This window comes from Pristis pectinata, chromosome 11 (genome assembly GCF_009764475.1).
Source record: "Pristis pectinata isolate sPriPec2 chromosome 11, sPriPec2.1.pri, whole genome shotgun sequence".
In the NCBI taxonomy this organism is placed as follows: Eukaryota; Metazoa; Chordata; class Chondrichthyes; order Rhinopristiformes; family Pristidae; genus Pristis; species Pristis pectinata.
Window position 1 is genome coordinate 37,660,272 of NC_067415.1, and position 22,555 is coordinate 37,682,826.

Here is a 22,555-nt window from a genome sequence, read left to right on the forward strand (position 1 = left end):
TCGGACACAGACAACTCAGATGAGTGCATGATGGGGTAAGTTACAAATAGAGGCTTCTGGACGTGCAAGTAGTGATGCTTGGGGGAAATGTCTAGCCTGCTTGAAATCCTGATAGGATGCCCAGGACCATGGGAGAGTCCAGTTCCAAGTTTGCACATGGCTTTGCACAGAATATAAAACCAATCTTTTCCAGACATAGGGACCAAGCATCTGATGTGTGGAGTCACAGCTTCCATTATAGAATAGGCAGTATCCAGCTACTATCCAATCTCAGACCAATGCCTTCATCGTTCTGGATTGTATTATTGTTGGGGGCTTCCTAAGTGCCTTGGCACTCTGGCAGATTGCTGAGAAGATAGAAGACCTCGGCAGACAGAGTGACAGTGAGTCCACAGACTCTGAATTGGCTCTCGTCTCTTAGGGTGGCAGCGTTCAATCCCACCACTGGCACTTTGATAATTCTCCTGCGGTTGCTTGTCAGCAAGCAAGCAAGCCTTAGACCACTGCTGGCTGTGACTAAGCCTTGCAGTCCTGAGGACACCAGCTCTGCTCAATTACCTTGGGTGGTCCTTCATGGTCAACTGCAACCTACTGCACTACAGCCATCCAACTGCACGATTGCACTTCTGGAGGAGCACTGTGTAGGTGCATTAGGTTGAAAATTGTGTGGATTTTGTCTTAATTACTGTAAAAAAAATTTGAAAAACACCTTCAGTATTTTGATTAAGTTTGATCTGACTGCCATGATTGTGCTGCAATGGGCATGGAAGTGATCAGAAAAGAGGGAGAGCTATGAGGGAACTGTGAGGTTTGGACTTTACTTCATTTGTGATCACTTGTTCCTGACAGACGTCTCTAGGATGGGGGTCAGGATTTGTTGCCTTTCCCATTTTGCCATTGAGTATGTTGAAGGAACTATCCCACTGAGCTGCTGCAGAGCTTGTGGCAAGGAACTCACAAACTGCAGTAAATTGGCACAACCATAAGATATAAGAGCAGAATTAGGCCATTCAGCCCATTAAGTCTGCTCCGCCACTCAATTGTGGCTGATATTATTTTCCAATTCCTTTCTACTGTCTTCTCCCTGTAACCTTTAACCCCCGTAAGGTAACAGGGGAATGTGAGAACACACAAGGCAAGAAAACGTCTTTCCAAGTGAGGAGATACACAGCTTCAGGTGTACCCAGGTGATGTGATGCTTTAAAATTTTTAAGTTTTACAGATAAGATCTTCCCCTTTTGACAGCAGAGGAGGAGCAGAAGGGAGCTTTCACAGGTTGGAAAACAGCACCCATAACCGTCACCTTGTCAACGTCAGACTGTGGTGGAAGCTCAGGGTGCTTAGTGCCTGATATTTTGTGCTGAATAAAATAAAAACATTCTTCATTGTCTTTGCATCTGCCTCCACAGAGCAGGAATCTTCATTGTCTTTGGAACTGCAGAGAGGGTCTCAGAGCCCTGACATGAACCTTGAACAGCTTGGTGAAGGTGGTTGAGTCTCTTGCTGCTGCATACTCAGTCCTGACTGCCCTTGCAGCCACAATAAAGGCAGGTCCAGGACAGGTTCTGGCAGCTGGTAATCTTCAGGTTGCTGCTCTTTTGAGCAATAAGTATGGTGATGTTATTAAGTGAACGGGAATAGAGGTGATTTCTTCTTCATTTGACATAACAGTGGTATGTTTTCAGTTCCAAATGCTGGTAGGATCTCACATGAAAATGTCTTTGAATGTTAGGGACATTTAAAGACCTTCTTAACTCTGAGAGGTGGCAAAGCTGGAGTCAGGGCTTTGCCGGCTCCCAAAGCTTCTCAGGACCATTTTGAGGACAGAGATTCTTCTGTGCACTGTCTGAGGCCCTTCTAAGACTAAGCTGCAGGAGTCCAGGATGCTTTTGGCTGGCAAGGTAGGCTCAATGCCTCTGGGCTTGGAAAGACTGTTTGGGTCCCTGGATGGTGGGAGAGGAAGAAGTGTAAGGACAGCAATTGCATCTGCTTTGGTTGCATGGGAAAGTGTGTTAAAATGGTGAGTGGTTAGTGGACACAGAAGAGCATAGTACTTGGTGAAATCCTGACATCATTACAACAGACCACCCTTGTAGGCAGGTCTGATAGTCTGGTGAAATTATCTCTCAGACACATCTTCATACCTCCCTCTGGACCACAACCCCACTAGTGAACATCAGACCATTGTCTCCCATGTAGTCAAGGACCTCATTTCCTCAGGAGATCTTCCATCCAGAAGGGTCAAAACCCGAGTAGCCTCGACTCAAAGTAATAGGTGTCAGGATTAGAGGAAAGGTGATGACTTTTTTTCTGTTCAGTCACTATCAGAGTTTGGAACTCACCTACTGAAGAAATAGCGGAGACTAAAACTCCCAACACATTTAAAATGTAACAAGCAAGATGCTGGAGGAACTCAGCAGGCCAGGCAGCATCTGTGGCAGGAAACGGGACAGTCGACATTTCGGGTTGAGACCCTTCACCTGGACTGGAAGATGGGGGGGGGGGGGGGGGGGGTCAGTATAAAGAGGTGGGGGAGGGGTGGAGCAAGAGCTGGCGAGCGATAGGTGGATCCAGGTGATTGGCAGGTGGAGGAGGGAAGAGTGGAAGTAGCAACAGAAGCCAGAAGGTGATAGGTGGAAGCAACAAGGGGCTGCAGATGACAGAATCTGATAGGAAAGGAGAGTGGAGCATGGAATCAAACAAGGGAGGCGATTGGGCAGATGGGATCAGCGGGGGGCGGGACCCTGTGGGAGGTGCGTGTGGGTGATGTGCAGATGAAATGGGTGGAGGAAGGGGAAAGGAACTGGGTGATGGGGGGCTGTAGAGTGGGGCGGGGTGTAAGAGGAGCCAGGTCGATTGGGAGCAGAGAGAAAAAGGGACAGAGCGGGAGCAGTTTGTGTGTTGCTCCAAGTTCCAGTATCTGCAGTCTCTTGTGCTTAGCACTTGAACAGTCCTTGGATGTGTACAAAGAGCTGCGACCTGCAGGGTTGCAGATCTAGAGCTGGAATGTGGGGGAAGGGTGACAGTGGTGGGTGGGTGCTTGGCACTCAGCTGCAGATCCCTCTCAGCATTGCCTTTGAACATCTTTACCCAAGGGCAGGTTGTGGCAGGACCTTCCTGGCCAGAGACCATCTTTCTTTGGCTTCCCTCTTCACCCTTGCAACGAACATTCACAGATTTGGTCCCTCCAGAAGTCTACATACCCGTATTCTGCAAACTCAAAATAAAACCATCTCTTCCCACAGAAACGGCCTCTCCTGCCAAGCGTTTCCAGCATTTTCGGTTCTTATTTTGGATTTCCAGCAGTTCCAGCAAAATCAGCTCCAATTGAATCAACAACAAGCCCACAAGCAGTGGATGATCACTTTCGAGAGCATGGTACAAACTGGGTTTCTGCTGTTTAGACCTGCTTTCCTCTGACTGGCTTACTGGGTTTATGTCGTGTGTGCGCTCAGTTCAAGCACTGTACTGCAAAAACAAAAGTTGCAAGTGTATCCCAGAAAGTCCTAATCACAGTTTCAATTAATTTTAGAATACTGTTTCATTCAGCAGTATGTAAAAAGCTTATGTTGAGCCATCAAATTTCAAATACTTTGAAATTTTCATCCTTTTATTTTCAAATCCCTCCATGGCTTCACCTCTCCCAGCTTCAGTCAGCTTCTCCTGCCCTGCAAGGTATCTTTTCTTCTCCAATTTTGTCCACTTGCTCATCTTCAGAAGTAGTTGCTTCATCATTGGTGACTATCCCTTCCGGCGCTGAGGACTTGACTCTGGAATACGCCTTCACCTACTCCTCCCTCCTTCTCTCTGCCCCCACCAAGCTCCACACCTCTTGACAAAATTAGACACATTATATACATACAATTTGTTGTTGTGATTTTGTACAAGTACTTGTTCCAGTGGCAAATTCCAGATATGACCTTGAATTAGAACCGTTTCTCATCTCGTGTGTACATTTCAATGTTGCCTTCAAAGACAGTAGCTGCACTTTGCAAAATGCTAACAAAACAAAAATAGGAAAAGCTAAAGTAAGTGAGGTACATTATTGATTGTGATTTTGAAAAATAAACCACTGTTTTCTCAACCTTTCCAATAACCTTACCATTGTGTGCTTCAGCTACTCTCATGAAGGATATCAAACAGCAATAAATTGATGTTTATAGAAAACAACTGTGAGTTTTCATAACAAGCATGTTTCCAGTGGATAAAAGAAACAAACAAACCTTTTCTTTCCCCAGTTAGAAAGTGCAATCCCCAGATGCCATACATCAGGTGAGGGTGAATTTTCACTGCTTTTGCTTTCATGTAAAGCAAACATACAGATCTGACCTCCTCAATGATTGCCTTTGGCAAAGAACAGGAATTTCTCCTGAGATTTTGGTGGGATTCAAACATTTATAAATATTTTAATTAAGTCTTGAACTTTTCCAACATCTTTTGAAAGATCAGTTGAAAACTGTTGTAGAATAACCCTATTTACAGTCATTTGGTAAAAATATTTATTTGTTTATTGTGATCTATACAAGCAGACAAATCTAATAGTTGAAGATGAGTAATGTACTCTGTTTCTGAAATTCAGTTCTGCTGGCTTCAAGAAAATAAGTGTATACACATTACTGAATAATGCATATTAGGTAAAATAAAGAGGTCAGGTTTAAGGTAGGTTTATCAATAATTTATATGTTCTTGTCCAAACCCTTGCTGAGCCTCAGAGCATTCAGAAAAACAAATGAATAATTGCATGTCAGCAAGTTACCATCACAGCCCTGTGTAAAATTTTAAGGAAGATTAATTTACCTGATAATTTTGCCCAAAATTTATTTAACAGATTTCTGGTTCTGAGTAGCAAGAAGAAGTTGGCAATGTCATTTAGGAAGAGGCGGTAACAACATTCGACCAAATAAAATAAATAAAGAAGATGAACTTAAAAGGTTGGCAGGCTTCAAAGTAGAAAGGTCACTTGGTTTGGATGGAATCTTAGGTTACTGAGGAAAATAATGGTTAAAATTTACTTTCATGGGCTCAATCTTCCAAACTACCTCAGCTATGGTTGGGGGTTAGGAACATGCCAGACGATCACAAATTTTACTCCCTTATTTAAAAAAAATTGGAGAGGGATAAGCCCAGCACCTACAAATGAGGAACTAGTGCAGAATATTTTAGAGATTATCATTCACAACAAAATTAGCAACTGGACAAATGTGGGCAAACAAATGAGAAGACAGAGTGGTTTGATTAAAGGCAACCCACGTTTCATTGATATGTTTTTTCTTTCTTTGAAGAAAAGGAAAATGCCCTTGGTATTACCTGGATGAACTTCCAAAAAAGTTTGCAAATTACCAAATGAGAGGCACGTTCAGCAAAATTAAAGATCCAAGGGGTGGAAATGCATCCTTTGCGATTGGTGATGCAGTAATGTGCAACTCCGCCTGTGAACTGTTGATCCACAGACCACAAAAGGAGGATGATGTGATCCTCTGTGCTATTGCCCAGATAAAGTGCAAACCGATCCAGTGGGCCAAAGGTGGATGACAGGACAGACTGTGGGCTGTCAGCAGCAAAAACAACAAGATCACATTCCACCACAATCTGTAGTTCCATGGCTTGGCATGTTCCGTATTCTAACACTATCGCAGGCCAGGGGTCAGCCCTGGTTAAGTGAGACTGTCAAGAGGTGACCAGCAACTGCAACAGGCAATAGCCAGTCTACTGAAGCTCCGCACAGGAGCACGTGCATGCAGATTGGTGCCATGTGCAAAACTGAGTGCAAAACCATAGCCAGAAGATCTCCAACCATAAATGATAGTGGACAATTAATCATCGATTGAGATGAGGCTGCATGAATACTACCACCCCCACCCCACCGCCATCCCCAACTGGTGGGGCTGTGTACATGAGTGAACAATAAAAAGCTGAAACATTTCCAATTTCTGGGAATAACCCATGCCAGCTTGCCTCCGAGGACCCTTCTATCACAGATTCACAGATGCCAGTCTTCAGCCAATTTGATTGGCTCACCATGATATGAAGAAATGACTGGAGTCAGCAAGTCAGCACAGATTGTGGCCCCCAACAGCATTCAAGATGCACCTTTGAAGTTTAGTGCTCCTGAATGAAGTGAATTGTCAGCCACATTCTTCCAGTGTAGCTGTAACACCGCCATCTACCTGTCAATATGGGAACTTGATCAGGTGTGCCCTGTCCACAAAATGAATGGAAAATCACATCCAGCCAATTACTGACACATTAGTCCTCTCACAATCATCAGTAAATTAATATAAGATTGTTATCAAGTCACAATAACACAAAGCTCACCATCAATATCCAGTTTGGTTTCCACCAGGACTTCTTGGGTCCAGAACTCATTGCAGCTCAAACTAAGGATCTTCAATCTGAAACTTTATCTCTGTTTCTCCTCCCACAGATGCGGACCAACCCGCTGAGTATTTCCAGCACTTCCTGTTTTCATTTTAGATTTCCATCATCTGTAGTTGTTTTGGTTTTCATTACAGATTTGTTCAAAAGAGCTGAACTCCAGTGGTGAGGTGAGAGTGACTGCCCCTGAACTTCAAAGCGGCTCTCGGCGAAGTGTGGCATCGAAGAGCCCCAGGTCAAACTGAAGTCAATGGCAAATAAGGGAAGATCTCTACTGGCTGGAGACATAGAGTGCACCAGGGAGGATGGTTATGGAAATCAAAAACAAAAACCTGCAGGTGCAGGAAATCTGAAATAAAACCAAAAGGCTGGGAACACTCAGCACCATTAAAGGAAAGGGAAGCAGAGTTAGAGTCTCAGGTCTGAGACCATTCATTATAACATGGACACAGAGAAAACAAGGTAGCTTAAAATTGCAGTGAGGGTTGTGGGCAGATGGATGGGACAAAAGAAATTTCTCATAGGGTGAAACCAAGTTTACCACAGGGATAAGTTGTTGATGAAGTATCTGATTGATAGGTTAATGAGGGTAGAGAGAGAGAACACAAAAAAAAATTAAAAGCTGCAAAACATAGATCAGTAGGAAATATCCAGCATGTTTAACCGTGCTAGTGGAGGGAGAATAACTGAGACAATATTGCAGGTGAACTTGGCAGTTCTGATATAAACAGAGAAAGCAAGATGTTAAGTTCAATATCGAGTCCAGACTGAAGATTATGCTTATATTGGGCCTTGTTATAATAGTGCAGGAGACCATACATTGATATATCTGGAAATGGAATGGGGAAATAAAATTGTAGAGTCATCCCTGGGGACTGAACACAAGTGCTCTTCAAAGTACCGACCAATCTGTGTTCAGTTTCTCCGATGTAGATGACACTGCACTGTAAACACAAAATGCAGTACACTAAACGGGAAGAAGTTCAAATGATCCACTGCTTCATCTGGAGGGAGTGTTTGGGTCCCTGGATGATGGGGAGGGAAGAAGTAAAATGATCGATGTTGCACCTTCTGCAGTTGCACGGAAAGCTGCCATGAGAATTGAAATGGTTGTTGGAGACAGAAGTATGGATCATGGAATTGGGAAGAGAACATTCTCTTTAGAAGCTTCAAGAGGAGGGGAGGGGAAGATGTGCCTGGTGATGGAAGTTGCTAAGGAAGGTGGTTATGATTGATAGAGGACTTGACAGCAGGACTTTCAAAGGCCCAATCATCAGCTTCTTCATCAATGACTTTCCTTCCATCAGCAAGGTAGTGGGATTGGTGGACATCATCAGACCAGGAATGGTCTTTGGAATTGATGTTGAACTGAGAAAAGCATTAGTGCCTCCCAGCTCCATATCCAGTAAGACTTTCATTCTGGACCTCTGATTACGCTGCATGTTATTTTGATTATCCTGAGCATAGAGTCCATAGCAGGCAGTGCTCAGGGCTGCCTAATCTTCAGACTATCTCTTGTAACTGGCATTAGGCTCCCTATTTGCATAAGGCCTGTTAAAAATGTAGGTCCTCTCTGCTTATGCGTATATGAATAACATGACAGATGGCAAAGTCCATCAGATTGGATACTTCAATATGTAAAACAGACACAATATCAACAAATTTCCCAACCCCCTCTCCCCTTTCCTCTCACCAGTCCAGCCCCTCTACATCCCCTCTCCCCATCCTTCCTCCTCTGGCCCCGACTCTAACCCTGCCGGGTCTTTACCATCCACCCTAACCTCCCCCTCTCTGAGCCTGAGCTGTCTGTTCTCAGTCAAGGCCTTGCCTTTGTACCTCTACGCCCCCACCTCAACGAATTCCAAGCCGCCTCCACCTCTGTGCCTTCTTCTTCGGTAAGGAGACCTCTCCCCCTTCCGATGACCCGTTCTCCCGCCTCCAGCCCTCTTATTCCACCTGGACTCCCCCACCAGGCCTGTTACATTCCTTAGACCTATTCATAGCCACTGTCAGCGCGACATCAGCCATCTTGACTTTTCTGCTCCCCTCACCTATTTTAACCTCACCCCTTCTGAATGCTCTGCTCTCCACTCCCTCCGCACCAACCCTGACGTAGTCATCAAACCAGCCGACAAAGGTGGTGACGCGGTAGTCTGGCGTACTGGCCTCTACGTTGCAGAGACCAGACGCCAACTCTCGGACACTTCCACTACCTACCTCTGAACCATGACCACACTAAGGACCACCAGGACATTATCTCCCGCACCATCACTGACCTCATCAACTCGGGAGATCTACCACCTCCAACATGATAGTCCGGCAACCTAGGACTGCCCGCTTTTATCTTCTCCCCAAAATCCACAAGATGGACTGTCCCGGCAGACCTATTGTCTCCACGTGCTCTTGCCCCACTGAGCTTGTATCCTCATACCTGGACACTGTCCTGTCCCCCCTGGTCTAATCCCTTCCCACCCACGTCCATGACACATCACACACTCTCCAACTCTTCCATAGCTTTAAGTTCTCCAGCACATACAACCTCATCTTCATCATGGACGTCCGGTCCCCATATACCTCCATTCCTCATCATGACAGCGTCACTGCCCTCCCCTTCTTTCTTGACCAGAGACAGAACCAGTCCCTTTCCACTAACACTCTCCTCCATCTGGCTGAACTTGTCCTCACCCTAAACAACTTCACTTTCGATTCCTCTCACTTTCCACAGTCCAAGGGTGCAGCCATTGGCACTTGCAAGGGCCCCAGCTATGCCTGCCTTTTCGTTGGCAATGTTGAACAGTCTCTGTTCCAAGCCTACTCCGGCCCCATTTCTCAACTCTTTCTCCGCTATATTGACAACTGCATTGGTGCCACCTCTTGAACCCGTGTGGAACGCAACAGTTTCATAAATTTCGCCACTAATTTTCACCCTGCTCTCCGATTCACTTGAACTATCTCTGATACCCATCTCTCCTTTCTCAATCTCACCATCTCCATCTCAACAGATTCTTTATCCACCGACCTCTTCTACGAACCCATTGATGCTCACAGCTACCTCGATGACAGCTCCTTTCATCCGGTCTCTTGCAAGGATGCTTTCCCTTTCTCTCGATTTTTCCACTTCTGCCGCATCTGCTCCCATGATGAGGCTTTCCACTCCAGGACATCTGAGACGTCCAACTTCTTTACTAACCGTGGCTTCCCTTCTACTATGGTCGAGAGAGTTCGCACCCACCTCTCTGCCATTTCCCGCACCTCTGCTCTCACCCCCCACCCCTCCCAGATCCAACAGGGATAGTCCCCTTCGACCTCATATTTCATCCCACCAGCCTATACGTCCAACATACAATTCACCGCCACTTCCACCAGCTCCAATAGGACCCCACTACCAAACATATCTTCCCCTCCCCACCCCTTTGTGCCTTTCGCAGGGACCGCTTTCTCCGCAACTCCCTAGTTCACTCCCCTCCACCCCCTCTCCCGATCCTGCTCCCACCCCGGGAACTTTCCACTTCACCCGCCATAGGTGCAACAGCTGCCCCTACACCACCTCCATCCGGAGACCCAAACAGTCCTTTCAGGTGAGACAGAGGTTCACCTGCACCTCCTTTAATATCATCTACTTTATTTGGTGCTCCAAGTGTGGCCTCCTCTACATTGGTGAGACCAAATGCAGACTAGGTGACCATTTCGCAGAACACCCGTGCTCTGTCCATAACTGCGACCTGCATCTTCCCATTGCCAGTTACTTCAACTCCCCCTCCCGCCCCATCACTGATATGTCAGTCCTCAATCTCCTCCACTGTTGGGAGAAGTCCAAATGCAAACTGGAGGAACAGCACCTCATTTTCCATCTTGGGACCTTGCAGCCTAATGGCATGAACATTGTATTTTCCCGCTTTAAGAAAAGCAACCCCACCATGCCTCTTCATTTTTTCTTACCTTTCTTAGCCTCTGTCTCTCTTTTCTCCTTGCCATTTTTTTCTTTCTTTCTTGTCTCTCCCTTCCCCGCTCCTCCCCTCCCCCAATGGGCCGCCTGCTTCCTTACCTTTGACCCATCCCCTCGGTGGATCTGCTCTCCCCTCCTCCCCCGCATCTACCTATCACCACCTTGTGCCCTTCCCGCCTCCCATCTTTTGTCCACCTATCACTTCTCTGTTTTCCCCCCTATATACTGGGCTTCCCCTTTTCCTATCTTCAATCCTGAAGAAGGGTCCTGACCTGAAACGTTGACCGTCTGCTTTTCTCCATGGATGCTGCCTGACCTGCTGAGTTCCTCCAGCATCTTGTCATTTTTTAATCTAGATTCCAGCATCTGCAGTCTTTTGTTTCTCTAACAAATTTCTATGCTAACTACTTTGCTGTTGACGACAAATTCTTATGTTTAAAAGATCCAAAGCATCACACCATTGCAGAGTGAGATGTAAAATAACCAGAATAAATCTGAGGAATGTGGGAATTAATGGGGACATGAGAATGGTGAAGAGAGAGGGCTCCCTGACACAGCTTCTTATTACTGAAGGAGTACATTATGGGACATTTCAACACGGGATGTTTGGTCCTGCTGATTTCTGGAAGTGGACATTGGGCTAATCGACAGTAACTTGATTATTATCCAAACTGAATTTGGGCTTTGGGTCCATTACTTAGACCTGTTCCCCAAATCGGTAAAACCTTTTTTGGAACATGTAACACTGCAAGTTCCAGATACTTCCCTAGGTCCTACAATGTATACCTTAACATGACAAATAAAGGCAATAGAAGAAACCTGCAGGTAATTTTTTGAAATACCTTAATATAAAGCCAGTCCGCATTATGACTACTACCAGACACTGATTATTACACATCCCCAACCAAACTATTGACACTTCCTCCACAATCAGGACACAACAATGCACTTTGAGCAGCATTCTTGCCAGCTAATACAAACACAGAAAAAACTGGTAGTGCTCAGTGGGTAGATACTATTCTCATTGCATTCTGAGATCTACATTTAATGCTATAAATATACAGACACATGCTCCTCATCCCTCTCTCCAACAACATCGAGTCACTCCACGTCAAAACCATGCTGGTCCACTGTGCCATGTCTAATGCTTCAACAAAAAAAACTTCCTTTCTTACTTTCAGTTGTCAGCGATCACACCTCTTGAACTCTCCTTCAGACATTTCTTCCTCTCACTTTCTCCTGACTCCATCTCTCCCCACAATCTTAGCCCTTGTTGCATTTTCATCTTCCCTTCTGACCTGCCCCTTCCTGGCCCCAGAAGAACCTGATCTACTTCATATTTTATACAATTTTTTTTTAACATTTTTGTTTTTTGCAGTTTGATTTTTGCAGTTTTTTGCCTTCCTGCTTCTTGCTCTTTAATACTGGTCATGCCAGACAAGCAAGCTGTGCTGGGTATCATTTGAAAAGGCCTGAGGAATAATGGAGTTTAGTCCTTGGGCCTAAAAATTTCTTTGAGAATGTGTTCCTCCTTCCTGGACATTTCAGAGACTTGTTTTATTTTGAAGTCCAAAGTACAATTGTTAGCTCTGGCTAGGTTCCTTACCTGTCTGTCTGTCTTACTTGTAATACTTAATTATTTGCCTTATTTTTGCATGCATTACCCTCTAATCTACCTTTTTAAAAAAGTAACATTTGGTTTGAAATAATATAAAAATAAAATTTATTTTCTTAATTTATATTTCCAAAAATGTTCATAAATGTGATTAAACCAAAATGCATTAATTTGGTCAACTAAAAACTGACACGTTTTTTGAAATACTTTGATTGAAAATATCTCTGTGGTTGCAACCACTTAATTTAAATTGGCCTACCTTTAAACATTTTTTCTGTATATTCTGCTCTTCAGATACCAAGGAAAATCTTTGTTTCAGATTATTCGCAGGCAAGGGGTTCTGGCACGTGGTGCAAAGCAATTAATATATATTTTTTGTTCCAAAGTAGCTAGTGCCCAGAGTTCATCTGTACACAGAACAAATCATGCCTTCTTCAAGTGTGAGGATCGAAAGCAATTACCATTAGTGACCATCTTCTGCAGCCGATCCTTTCTGTCCTGTGCCTGAATCTCAATGATCTCCCAAGTGTGCCCATGCAATTTAACAGAAAGATCAATACACCATGGCTGTTAGCGGCAGCTCTGTTGAAGTGCTTCACAAAACACGTTACATTTCTTCACCGAATAAATGTCAAAACATTCCACCAGCTACAATTCTTGAGAGAAATTGTTCTTGTGAAACATTATTGACATACTTTAACCCACATTTCCCGCTGCACTCCAGTTTCCTGCAGCCAAGTCAATTCTCATTTGGCATGAGCCACATCGACATGCATCCCCTGGTGATTTACTCTGGAGGTATGAAAGCCATCAAAATCTGGCACAGAGGTTTCTGAAGGCAAAGGTCAATGACCTAGCACTGACCCAAGGTCAAGGTGACAACTGCCTCTCCTCAGAGGCCTGTCTTCATCTCTAACATGGCCTTGAAGCCAATCAATATCATTAGAATGTCTGCCTGTCTTGCAGTCTGCACCATCTGATCTATGTGCTTTCTGCAGCAGGGAGGTTATTGGTACGAGTTCCTGGACTGTCTTTTCCTTGACATTGTTCTGTAAGATGCAGGCAGCTATCTGATTGAGGAATTGTGTGTGTTAGAATATTGTTTCCTGTTAGAATTGATAATCTATATTTTTAGCTATTGATTCTTATTGCTTTAACATTATGCTTTTTATCCTGCCATTTATTTTGTTGTCCATTTAGATGAGTGCAATGAAGCAATTTTATGTGAAAAATGTATCACTGCAGAGACAGGAAGCGGTTTCTCATCGGTTCATAAATGCCATGATAGTTTTCATCATAAGGCAGTGTTTTGCTTTGTAAGGAAAGATGAAGTACGTTGCCATAAAGTTTAATGTCCACAATTCTATAAAAATCATTGTTTCTGTTACAGTGTACATGAGGTTGTAGTGACTACATATCAGAACTGACAAAGAAAATTTGGATCAACGTCCTCTGACAGCTTTTAATTCTTCTTTGCAACATAAATTTCTCTCGTTTGATTCATCAAAATAGATAAACCCCTTTACTTCTCAACAAACAACCTGCCAGCTAACATTGCTCTGAATTTTGGATAAGTTGCTATTTATTTACAAATGCATGATTTGAGTGAAATTTCCTGCTTACTAGCATTGCACAAATTAATTAGAAGCAGTCCAGGAATGCACAAAATATCTTTAAAGAAGGAAGCAATATTAAAAAGTTAATTTAGTTGTTAGCATCATTGAAATCTATCTTTTTTCACTCTATTAAAATTAGTTTATATCAAATATTTTTCACAATCGTGAATTTACCCAAAATATCTTGATAAAATTCAGCAGTAATGTAAAAATGCCTGAATATTTCTGCAACATCAGTGATTTCTATTCATTTTTGTATCTTTGAATGAATGTTGGAAAATAACACAGAAAACTGCAAAGCAGGTCACTGCTCACATCAATTACAACTGACTGGCATGCCAGATTACATGCCCAGTCACATGCTCATAGAAACATTCTTAAACAACTCAGGAGTGGCAATTCTTCGAGTCCTATGAGCTCCCATAATCTATCACCCTTTGTTTTCCTATATCTTTCAATTCGCCTTCTTTTTTCCGCAATTTCAATTCCACAATTTATCAAATAAATTCATTTATTTAATTCCTGTACATACTTCCTTGTCTTCAAAGCCATACTAAATGTTAGCTACACTCACTACTCAGCTACCCAATAAGCTGACAGGGAAACAAAGCCCCAGTAAGGTAAAAGGGAGAGAGGGAAACAGGGCTCCAGAGCAGTGAAAGGGAGTGAGGGACACAGGGCCCCAATAGGTATGGGAAATGGTGCCATGGTGTATTTAAAGGGAGCATGGGAAATTGGGTCCTGGTGAATTTAAAGAAAGTGCAGGAAACAGGGCCCCAGTGAACTTAAAGAGAGAGCACAGGAATGGGATGACCGATGTGCTTAGAGGGAGGGAGAGAAATGGAGCCCTGGTGAGTTTAAAGAGAGTTCAGAAAACGTAGGGCAGGGAACAGGGACCAATTGAGTTGAAAGGGAGCATGGAAATTGGGTCCACCATGACATTAAAAGGAGCATGGGGAACAGTCTAGAGGGTTTATTGGGAGTAGAAGGCACTAATAATATTACAATAATAATAGATAATGAAGGGGCTATGGGGGAGACGAACTTTAAACAAAGTCCATCACAAGAGAATAAGTACTAGGCAAACTAATGGCCTAAAAGCCGACATAGCCCCTGGACTTGATGGCTTATGCTCTGGGGGATCTTAAAGGAAGTGACCCCAGACATGGTGGGTGCATTGGTTGTAATCTACTGAAATTCCCAGGATTCTAGAGAAGTCACAGAGGATTGGAAAATGAAAGGCAGGAAACTTTATGCCATTTAGCCTAATATCTGTCAGTGGGAATCTATTATTAAAAAAAACAACAGCAACCCATTTAGTAAATCATAAAACAATCAAGTAGAGTCAACTTGGCTTTATGAAAGAGAGATTACATTTGATAAATTTGTCAGAGTTCTGCTAAGGTGCCACAAGTGGAGCAGGTAAAGGGGAATCAGTTAGATGCAAGCCATTTGACGAGATGCCACATAGAAGGTCACTGCACAAGGTAAGAGCACATGGAATTGGATGGATAAAGAGAGTTAGGATCAATGGGTCATTCCTGGATCAGCAACCAGTAACTAGTGGGGTGCCACAGGGATCAATGACGGGTCTCAACTGTTTACAATCTATATTAATGACTTTAATGAAGGGACTGAGTGTACTGTGGTCAAATTTACAGATGATACAAAGATAAGTGGGTGAACAAGTTGTGAGGAGGACACTAAGAGCCTTGACTTCATGCACAACAGAGCCAATGTTCTGTGCCTGAGAATTTTACTGATATTAATTAAGACTGACAGCAGGTTACTTAAGCGAAATGGTAAAGCCTTAGCATTTCTGTAAATTAGAAGCTTCATCTATAATGCTGGTAGAGAAGCTTCATGCTATTCAATGTCTGTGATCAGTGAGTCAAATGGCAAGTTGCTATTTCTTGGAAGAAACAGAAGGGCATCCTGGACAGCAATTTTCTGATTTTTACATTCAACAATGCATATTTTGAGCAATTTTAACACAAGTGTCACTTTTACAGCAAAATTCTGTCTGTTATCTTACTTTGGTCTACATGCAGAGCACTTTATGAAACTGTTCAGTCACTCATTCTGCTGCAAAATAAGGGATAACTATAACTTAACAATGTAATAGTGTGTCACTTATGTAATTTGGCTTTACTAATTCCCAAAGGACCTAAGTGGCCCCACCTATCAATGAGATAAAGATAATTCTATTTTGTAATTGTAGCTTTGATTGTTTAATGGTATACTTGATTACTTATATTTGATTTATTTTATAAGTAATTAGTGGATAAATGTTATGTTATAGGCTTATAATAGATAAATCATGTACGCAAGACTTCATTTTATACCCCAGTAGAATGAGGAGGTAGGTAACCTGATGAAGTTAATTTAAAAATATACATTTGCAGCTTTAGCAATTAATGCAAAGACTGTAAAACTAATAGCTAATATGCTAAGCTTAAGATATAAGATTTTGGATTATGAAGTTTTAACTATAAACTACCAAAGGTAAGAGAGCAAGTGTAAAACGTATTGATGTAAAATCAGAAAAGAGTTTACTATGAATTTAACAATGAAGGTGACACCACAATGAATATTCCAGTAGATATATCTCCATTTGTCTTATTCTATTTTCAAAGATAAACATAAAGTCCCATCGCAATGTTATAGACATATTTGTCTTTTGAATGTTCTGTAAGGCATCTGAAACAAATGCACTCTGCATTTTGTTTGTTCTTATCTGCTACGGTAAGTCATAGAGTCATGCAGCATGCAAACAGTCTCTTAAGACTATCATGTCCATAATGCCAATCAAGTTCCTATCTATACTAATTCCATTTTCCAGCAAACAGCCCATGGTCTTCTGTGCCATGGTAATTCAAATGTTCATAGAACACAAAACAGTACTGCCCAGGAATGTTCAGCCCATCATGTCTTTGCCGACCAGAATGCCAATTTTAACTAATCCCATTTGTCTGCACATGGTCTATATCCCTCCATTCTTTGCATGAATCCCTTCCGCCTTCTTGACCACCTTATCTTCCAATACTTCTGCCTTCAGAGATCCTTGGACATGTACACTAAAGTCTCTCTGTTCCTCAGTATTTCTTAGCATCCAACCATTCATTGTGTACTTCCTTGCCTTATTAATCCACCCAAATTGTAATACTTCACATTCTTGAGGATTAAATTCCATCTGTCATTGCTTTGCCCATTTTACCAACTGATCAATATTGTTCAGTAGCCAAAGACTACCCTCCTCACTATCAACAATACCATCAATTTCCGTGTTATTTGTGAACTTACCAATCATACCTCCTCCATTCACGTCTAGTTTGCTAATGTACAGAACAAACAGCAAGATTCCCAGCACTAATCACCTTGGTACACTACTGATCACAGACTTCCAATCGCAAAACAATCCTCAATCATCACCCTCTGCCTCCTGTCAGTAAACCAGTTTTGGATCCACTTTGCCAAATTGCTTTGGATCCCATGTGCTCTGACCTTTAGGACCAGTCTCCTATGTGGGATCTTGTCAAAGGTCTCACTCAGGTGAATATTGACAACATCAACTGTGCTACTCTCACTGACCCACTGTGTTAACTCTTCAAAAAACTTAGTCAAATTAGTCAGGCAGGATCTCCCAAAACCAGATCAATTATCCTTGATCGATCATTGCCTCCCTAAGCACAGATTAATCCTTGTCTCTCAGATTTTTTTCCAATAATTTCCATATCACTGATGTTGAATTCATGGACCTGTAATCACTGCTGTTCCTTCCTGACAAAAGGTACCAGATTTGCTGTCTTTGAGTCATCTGGTGCCTTTTCCGTGGCCAGAGAAGATGCGGAAATTTCTGTCAGGGCCCCAGTAATCTCATCCCATAGCAGCCTGTGATGCACCTCATCAGGCCCTGGGGATGAAGACATCTAGTACAATGTTAATTACCCTACCTTCACAATGATAATTTGTTCTAGTATTTCCACAGTCACCCATCCTGAATGCGCAAACAACAATGCCCATCTCCATAGTGGATACAAATGAGAAGAATTCAGAGTTTAAAACCTCACCTACATCCTCTGGCTCCATGCACAGATTCCTATTTTTGTCCCTATTTTTTCTCTGGTTACCTTTTTGTGCATAATATTCTTAAAACAATGTTTTGGATTGTTTTTAGATCTTGCCTGCAAATGCTATTTTGTGCCCCCTCTTTGCCCTACTAACTAATTTTTATTTACGTCTACACTTTCTGTACTCTTGTTGGGATTCTCCTGTTTTCAGTTCTCTAAACTCATCACTAGCTACCCTTTTTGTCCTTATCTAACTCGTGATATCCCTTGATATCCAAGTTTCCTTGGTCTTATTGGCTTTCCCTTTCACCTATGAGTGTGAGAAAAATGATTTAATTTTGTATTCATTTCATTTCTGTAAATACGTCTGTTATGTCAGTAGTTTTACCTTAAAGCTACAGATAAAATTACTCCACATAAAATGGTGTGCAAAGAATTCCAGACATACTTGTGACTCATATTTCAATTCCATTTCTGTAACAATCATATTGACTGATTCTGAGGTAAGGTACAACAGATGCCATCCCACTCTCTGATACGTCACACAAATAACCTTTACTCAAGTGTCAAGCTATACAATGCATTCCAGTGAGCTGTTGAACTCTGGAGTCATCAAGCTTGCTCCTGTTTTTTCTCAATGTGCACATCTTCACTCTCTTTCACAAAATAGAAATCAGGGATTAAAATCTAGCTGAAAATGCTCTATTCCCTTACGTAGGGAAGGTGAGACAATTATAGTACTTTCATTGTTCGGGCTGAACTCAATTGACTTACACAGATCAGAGATGGTAGAATGTAACCAATCCTTTTGTGATCTGGATGGCTCAAATTACATTGAGCAGTGCATTTACCAACAAAGGTAAATAGAAGTAAGGGTTCTGTTAGTTTTATGTGTTTATTTATGAGCCACAATATAATTTTAGCAGCAACCTCTTGACTTATATCAACATATTGGCCAAATATCTATACCTATTCATTGTACCGCTACAGTATTCTGCCGAACAGCTTTTAGTTGGGTGGGTACACATGTATCCAGGCAGCATCGGTGTACCAAAACAAACTGCTGGAGGAACTCAACAGGTCAAGCAGCATCTGTAGAGGCTACGGGATAGTTGCTATTTCAGGTTGAGACCCTGCATCATTGGTCCTGATGCAAGGTCTCAACCTGAAATGTGGACCATACCTTTGCCTCCATGAGTGCTGCTTGTTTTTAAGCTCCAGATTTCAGCATCTGCATTATCTTGTGTCTCCATCTATGCACCAAAGTTTGCTGTACAACCAATTATTGCTGCATCATCTGCCTGAACTATTAGTAGCTTTGTAAGTTGTTGTAGTGATTGTTGGTTCTGCAGGTAGGAGAATTCCTTACACTATGACACCCTGCCTTAAACCTTCAACTGGACCTGAAATATGTTTGTTGAGCCCTCGGGAGGGGGGGGGGGGGTTCATGTTGCATGTGGCACAATCAGGTGCAGCAATAAAGGTTGCCAAGGAGGTACGGGAAAATATAGAATGAAGGGGAAATACAGTACTCTCCCATGTATCCCCTTCACGCAACTGGCTCGTCTAATTGACCCCCATGCCAAAGATGCCAGGGTTCAGGCTTGTCAAAGATTGATGATTGTAGCATCATGCACTGAGGTTTATAACATAGGAGTGTTGTGTCCTTTGAGAGTGATGCTTGCCACCAAAAGTAATGCACAGAACAAATGAATCTGTGGGCAAAACATCAATGTCCCAGTGGGAACCTTTTAATTTGCATCTCTTTCCCCATTTACTGCAGGATTTGTTCCATGTTTCACAGGTCATGGCTCAATTTGTGTTGGTAAATACAGAAATAGTTGTGCACCATTCATGTCAAAACAATTGGATCGGTTTGTGCATTAAAACTGTTTTGTTATGTTAGGCCAGACTATTGATCACTTCTGGGCCAATTAGCAACAATTAACAAATTTGCCGGATGCTTACTGTCTCAGTGTCATTCACTAAGATGGTAGAACATAATCAATGATTCAAATTAACATCAGGGCTATTTTATTCAACAAAAACAAAATGGCAGTGAGAGACTCTATCCTAATTGTGGTTTACTTCCAGACAAGGAAAGCAATTCTGCCAAATTCTACACTATACATTGCTGCAACAGATAGGGAACACCTAATTAAATGGTACCATACTTGCAGTGATATAGCATTAAGATGGCAAAGATTGTTAACAACTAATGTTACCTATTACATCCTTCCTTTAATAATGTAACAGGAAAAATCAAGATCCAAGTTAACTATTCAATATACGTGCTTCATGTTACAATAGCATTCCAGTTCTCTTTAAGTTCATCATCTTCAGAAAGCATCTTCCAGCAAGCTTTAGTGTGTCTTGTTATATATCTACAGCACATGATTCATTGGATTCATCTGCACTACCCCAAGATTGCAGAACTTGCTTCAGAAGGACATTACACAAAGCTGAAATGTCACTGGTTGGCTTTGCATCAACATCCTGGTACGGGTATTTTTAGCTTTTTCCTCAAATGTAATCTCATTTACCACTGATGTTCTGAAACTGACCCTGTCTCAGTTCCTGCATTGCTCATATTGTCCACTCTATGGAGCTTTGTTGTGGAAATTACTTTCCCCCATTTGCAATATGTTTCTTTTTTAGTTGCTCCACTGTCCCATAAGCTGTATTTTCCACTCAAAATAAAATAAGGAACAAAATGTGCAGGGATTTGGCGAGGAGACAGTCCGCTCTGGAACATTGACATTTTGCCCACAGCATCTGCCACATTCACTCTTCTGTTCTCTACTTTTATCCATAAGTATCATTGATTCCATATTATGTACCTTAGTGTGTTGCTGCCACCACTGGCTCCTTGATAAGCCCTTGTCTTGCAGAGGCTTGGGGATCTCGTGGTATGGAGGTCAATAGGCCAATCCATCAAATGGAGGTGTCCCATTTTTTTCTTGCCTCCATTACAACTTTTCATTATTTTGGCTGCCATTGGGAAGTGGTCTTTGAGCTCAATTCCCAGTGGTCAGGGTGTCAGTGATATGACAGTTGCGAGCTGTGTAGGTAAACTTTATAAAAATGATCCAGGGTAACAAACAACCAAACAATTTTTAACCAGGACTTCCTGATTTTTTTTGTGATAACCTGACGGTACTACTGCTACACACCTATCTCCAAAAGTGGGAAAATTCCAGTTTCTAGGCATTAACATGGCTGGTTCCAGGCAAATATCAGACATACTGAAGTTATTGTGCACCGATTTGCCTGTGCCAATTCCTCGATGGTTCATAATCAACCAAGAGATAATTACTAATGTGCAAGACATTCTGATTTTTGTAGAAGTAACAGACAACACGTGGATGCAATTTTCAATTCCTGTTTATCTTTGATAGTTATTTTATGGTAGACATGTTACAAATAGGAAGTTAAAGATACAATATGTAAACATAGCATCTATTGTGACATCAGTGATAAACTTATGAAATGCATTCACTGCTTTAATATAGTGAAACACTTAGCAAATTCTCAGGAAAGCATCCTATCTGGATGCTTCAGGGCTTGGTACGGCAACTGCTCTGCCCAGGACTGCAAGAAACTGCAGAGAGTTGTGGACACAGCCCAGCATGTCATGAAGACCAGCCTCCCCTCATTGGACTCTGTCTTTACCTCTCACTGCCTTGGCGAAGCAGCCAGCATAATCAAAGACCACACCTACGCGGGTCATTCTTTCTCCTCTCCTCTCCCATCAGGTAGAAGATACAGGAACCTGAGGGCACGTACCACTAGGCTTAAGGACAGCTTCTACTCCACTGTGATAAGACTATTGAATGATTCCCTTATACAATGAAATGGACTCAGACCTCATGATCTACCTTGTTGTGACCTTGCACCTTATTGCACTGCACTTTATCTGTAGCTGTGACACTTTACTCTGTAATATTATTGTTTTTACCTGTACTACCTCAATGTACTCTGTACTAACTCAATGTAACTGCACTGTGTAATGAATTGACCAGTACGATTGGTATGCGAGACAAGTTTTTCACTGTACCTCGTACAAGTGACAATAATAAACCAATACCAATATGATAAAGAATTATTAACATATTCGAGTGATGTTGGTTAAAGGATAACTGCTGGCTATGAGTTCAGAAGAGCTTTCTTACACTTTGAACAGCACTGAAGGGTCCTTTACCTCCATTGTAAGTAGCAAATGGGTGCCATTTTAGCAAAATGGTAGTACAACCGGCAATGCAACACCCCCTTAATAGTGCGGTTAAATCTAAACCCTGATTATGTATTCAAGACTTAGCTCAGAGGTGTATTACCAAAGGGCCAATGTTGGAACACAAAGAAAATCATGTGATGGTGAACCCTTCAATTTCTCCATCTCCCCACCAGACAATCAGGACACCATTGCACCCATCCGTACGCAATCCCACCATAACCTTCCAGATGATGCATCAGAAGGACATTCCATACCACAGGGAAAGTGCTGGTTGAAGTATCTCAGTTGCTGCCCCTGCCTTCACCTGGGGCCACTGAGATACTTCACTGAGTTCAGCTGAGCAGGTAATAAATAAAATAAAAACAGAAACTACTCAGCTGGTCAGTCAGCAATGGTGAACAAAAAAATAGATAATATTTTATGTCAATGAGCTTTGATCAGAACAGGTGAGAGATGAGTGAGAGGTAGGAGATGGAAGCCTATTAGTGCTTAGTTCTGAATGTAGTACAGAACACATTTAGAGAATTAATGTTCCAATTCTGCAGTAAGACAATAATGAAAAACTAAAAACGTTAGCAATCCTAACTGAATGCTAACATTTTAGTTACGCTGTTCTTCTTTTACTTGTGCTTAAAGGGTATGTCACAGCATTACTGGCAGCCCACTGCATGCAAATTATTTATTTCTGAATTAGTTTGA